Consider the following 5501-nt stretch of genomic DNA (forward strand, 5'->3'; position numbering starts at 1 on the left):
AAGTAGACAACTACCACTCAGTCCAAATTTGTTTTGCAATTACAACACACACATTGTTTTGCTCGATGGAGAATATGGTGTCAAGTGGATATTTGGAGTTATCTCATTGTAAATTTAATTGTGTGGAGAAGGAAAGGGAAGGAAAGAAGCCTTAGGGTATTACTATATTAGGATCTTTAGCCTACAAACATTTGGGAAGGTAGACTCAAATTAGTGTTTTAGGGATCAAGAATATAGCTTGTGTGGAGGAGGAAAGGGAAGGAAAGAAGCCTTAGGGTATTACTATATTAGGATCTTTAGCCTACAAACATTTGGTAAGGTAGGCTCAAATTAGTGTTTTAGTGATCAAGAATATAGCTTCTGTGGAGGAGGAAAGGGAAGGAAAGAAGACTTAGGGTATTATTATATTAGGATCTTTAGCCTACAAACATTTGGGAAGGTAGACTCAAATTAGTGTTTTAGGGATCAAGAATATAGCTTGATGTTAGGGATAGAGTCTTCAAGGTTAATTGGTATTGGGACTTTGTATGTAAAATGGAAAAAAATAGTGAAAATGAGCTGGCTAAAGTTCCCAAGTTGTTTTGCGTAGCCACTCAATACTTTGTAATTGAATATTTATTATTAATATATTCCAATCTATTCACGACTAAAATTCATAGTTAGGGTTTTGTAGCTAGTACCAAAAGATGCCTTTTGTGAACACTTGTCACACGTCTCTTATAGTGGCCAAACATAGTACAACAACAAAATTTACACATTGTGTAAAGGGTTCACCAAAGTCTGAGGTTTAACACAAAATGAATTGTAGAAACTTAAAAAAGAACCTTCAAAATTTGAAGAAGAAGGCCTAAAACCTAAAACTTTGTATGATTGTTACTTTTTAAAGGTAGTAAATACATTTAATTTGATTCAAAAGTTTTTTTAATTTGAAAGGTATTTGTCTCTTTCAAAAAATGTTTTTGTGAATGCTACTTAACATAGGGTAAAGGGGCTAATAGTGATACCACAAATTAGTATAGAAGGGTAAAGAGGAAGGAAAGTCATGAAGGCAAATGCATTTGGGGGACATTAAGGAGAGTTGGATGTGCCATGTAAGATTTCATAGGAAGAAGGTCAACCAAATGAAGAGTCCTTGAAGCTTCGGTTTCTCTTAAGGGCGGTGTCTATTTGTTTTATATGGAAAGTTAGAAATAAGAAAGTTTAGTAGTGCCATAAAACTTTGGAAATTAAATGAAGGATGCAAATCTAAAGTGTTAGTTGTACTTACGGGACTTAGGATGAAAGAGGCTTATACAAAATTTCCTTGAACATCTTCCCTTTGATGATATATCCACTATATTATATATATTCCATATTACTATAAAATTGACAAAGGGACCAATACAACAACACTATAAATTAGTAAAAAGAATTTATCTCATACATAAGGGATCAACAAATTGTTGGTCCCTTTGTGGGCTTGCCCAAGAGCACATCGCATGAAAGGGCAAGCTATTATGATGGTTGAAGTGCCCTAGTGGTTGGTTGTAATATACCCAAAATTTTGTAGTCAAATATACATAATTCAGCCTTCTTTGCCCTCTATTTCTACTCAAAATGGGTTAAACTAAATCAATTAATGCTCTTTCAAAACAAAATGATTTTTTATGAACTAATTCAATTTTTAAGAGTAAAAATTATTTTATGTTTTTAAATTTATTTAAAAATTTTGACAAATCTAAAACTAATTTCTCTAATTATTTTATCAGCTAAGAAACTTTTTCTAATCATGATTCATTTTTTAAATTATTGATAAATTTTATAAAAAATTATTATAAATTAAGATAAATTCTTGAGAATTTTTACTTGTTTTTCTTAGTCGCATTCTCCTTAAAACAATCTAAAACTTATCTTAAATTTTGATGAATTTCTTGTAAACTTTATTAGGTCATAAAATAATCCTTATATATATGTATATGTGTGTGTGAGAGAAAAAAAGAAATGGAAAAGAAAAACCCAAGGCTTCAATCTTATATGATAAAGAAATTTTTTATTTTTTTATTTTGGGCTCGAGGGGGGGGGGGGGTAGGGAGGGGTTGTCATTGCCTTATGACCGCCGATACCCCATGTAATAAGTGTTGTTCCCTCTCTCTCCCCCTTCTCCTCCTACTTTTCTTGTATAAAACAAAAATAAAAAGTTAAAAAATTTGCACTAAATGAATAGAAGATTTGTCTTTCTTATAAAAAATGAAAGAAACTCCTTATGTAATAAAGCAAAAATAGTTTTCCCTACTAAAACCTCATAAAGAGATATAAACCTACCTCCAAAAAAAGAAAAATAGAAAATAAAGAAGGGTCTCTATTCTCATTTTTAACACATAATAATAGACAACGAGTCAACCCTCGAGTGTGAGAAAGGGAGTGAAAATTACAAGTTAGAGGTGAGGAAATTTTGCAAAAAGGAGTTAGCGGCAGTTCGCACACCATCCCCCTACTTCAAAATCCTTTCTTTTCTCATCCTTTCCCATCCACAACGTCCCCTTACAAGCATGTTGCTATAGCGAGACCCTCAAGCAACTATGATGTTGAAATTTTGATTGTTAATACAATTGAGGTATAATATTTTATTTTTAAATTATATTATTATTTAAAAATAATCAAAATAACACTTGAATTTTCTAAAAAATTAGTCAATAACATGATAATGAGTCAACTCTTGAGAGTGAGAGAGGGAGTGAAAATTACGAGATAAAGGTGAGGAAATTGTATAAGGAGTTAATAGCACTTTGCACACCATCCCTCTACGCCAAAATCTTTTCTTTTGTCATCCTTCCCAATCCACAATAGCCTCTCACAAGTATATTGATGTAGTGTTGACGTAGTGAGACGCTTGAGCAACCATGATGTTGAAATTTTTTAAAAAATTAAGTTAGAGTTAAAATTATTCTTATTTTAATTTAAGAATTAGTTTTTATTAATTTTAAGCATTAATATTTTTATAAATTAAAAATAATATTTATTTTATTTTTCAAATTTTTTTATTTTAAAATATTTTAAAGATAAGGTTATTTTCATTTTATTATATTCAATTGCTTGTCATAAATTAGGATAAGTACTTAAATTACTAAAATTTGATGTTCTTCTTATATAAAAATTAATCCAATTTCTCATTATTTCATTAGAATGTGTTCATATGCATCAAAATATTGGGGCTACTTTCATGAATGGATACACAAGAAATATGATGGATTCATGTGCATAAAGTGAAATACGTGAAAAGTGTATCAAGATGTACCTTGATTAAGAAATCATAGGAAATTTTCTATTAATTGATTTTGATTGATTAAAATTTTGCTTTTAAAGGAATGCTTGGTAGAAAAATTAGAAATTGATTTTGGTTACTTTAAAGTATGAGAAGAATTATACTAGTTATGTCCATAGCTTTAGCATCGGGACAACAATGAGGCATGATACAATCTCTAGGGCCACCATGGTTACTCTTCACTTGAAGTATATGTATACTACTTAAGGTGGCCAACCACCGCTTAGGTACATTTAGTCTTCCATATAGGAAGGTTCACTCTTATTACAATAGGTAAGAACCAGCAAGGCTCTCATTTGAGTTGTAATGTCAATCCTAGATCTAAAATAGGGTTAGAAACCTATACAAGCCTAGTGTGGTTGAGTGCTAGAAGGCCTAGATGAATAAGGCAAGGGTGACAATCTTGATTTTGGGTTGGTTCACTTTTAAAGTGATTGTATATATGAGAATAAAAATATTATGTCGTCAGAGCATGGTAGCATGCATGTTTAAAACACTAAAATACATCTCGATACCATGGGAAGCAGTGGGACAATTACCCCAGCTGATAGAATCATCGGGTGGATTGGTTAGCTAGGTGGCTTTTCCCAAGTTTAGAATAAAGATTGATAAGCATGACTTTTGTATGAGTTCTAAAATCGGTAAGCACCATTTTAGGGAGTCGGTGTGAGACTATGCCTTATGGGAAGAGGGGTTGATACTTAGCTTCCCCTCATTTCTCACCCTCATTATTGAACCAAATGTGGTACTCACTTACCTCGATTTTGAATGATTCGTAAAATGTGTTCATTTTAAGCTCGATATATTAGATTGCTACTAGAGACAATAGTTGTGTCTTTAAGAACCTATAGGTCAATCCTCATGGGAAGAGGTTGGATGCTTCATATATAAGGTAGACCTAAGGAACACCAAGTTGTCTAAGTCTGCACACTCAACAAAGTTAACCCCTACGGTGGTGGGCTAAGATGGATCCCTAGATGCCTATCAAACTACCCTCCCTAAGTTGAACTAGGGTTGGGGGTACATTTCACATGGTATCAAATCATTAAATTTTAATTACATTCTATTACTAAAATAATATTAAAGTCATAAAATAAGGATTTTAAAGTTTATTCAGCATTTTGATATAAAGTGGATTAAAATTGAAACTTTTTCTTATAGGGACTTCTTAACCAACTTTTGAGCCAAGCGATATCTCAAGCATTATGTACTACAGCTTGTGGATCTAGTAATCTTTGGTTTACGCATGATCTTGCCTTGATTACTCTCAAGACCATCCTTAGATCGGATTAGCAAACAATCCAAGAGAAAAGTTTGAAATTGCATAATGGAAATTTCTTAGTGGGATGCTAATAAGATCAAGCACATTGAAAATGATCTTTTGAGGGTTCGAATTCTCAAAGAACTTAACTTGGTGGATATTTTTTGGTTCTTCAAAACCAAAGATTCAGAAGCCCTTATTCTTATAACTAAGCAATTAATCAATAAAATATGAAATTTGAAGAATTTTAATGACTTGTACTTCAACAAGGAATAGTCTCATGCAATTCATGAGCATCATAAGTCACGAAAAAGATTGTAAGGAAAGAAAAATGCTAGGGTACTCTCTTATACTTGATATTTTGTGTAGGAGAACTTTTGTTTGATGTTTCCCTTGATATATCAAGTATTTTTCATAGTGCATAACTCTACACTTCCCTTTTATCACCATGTTTGGGGGGGGGGGGGGGGGGGGGACAGTCTTGCTCAATAGTATTGGACTACTATATGAACATCATTGGTTGCCTTACAATGCACTAAATTTGCTCATGATAACAATGATGATAGCAATATAGTTAAAAGAGACCACCATAGTAGATGGGACTCTCCTAACAATGATGATCCTCTTTCACCATATTACCCCCTCCAAATCAGCATTGCTGTTGAAACAGAAGGCATGTCACCTCTTACAAGAAGGCCATGTCCTCCCCATAATCTCATGAAGTGATGCAATTCATAATTTGATGATCAGGTTGGCTTCTTCTATAGTCCACCAGCTCCATGTCATTGCCCTATAGTTAGCTGCTCATCATCTACGGCTAACCGGTTGCATTTAGATCTTTATGACATCATGCTTGTCCAAAAATCTCAATGATGATGGCCATAAACATGATCACTAACACAATGTTGTGCTATAGTATCTTCAATGCTGTTTTTTCCT

Source organism: Lygodium microphyllum, chromosome 2, assembly GCF_053477565.2.
Source record: "Lygodium microphyllum isolate KBCC chromosome 2, Lygodium_microphyllum_v1.1.10, whole genome shotgun sequence".
Lineage (NCBI taxonomy): Eukaryota > Viridiplantae > Streptophyta > Polypodiopsida > Schizaeales > Lygodiaceae > Lygodium > Lygodium microphyllum.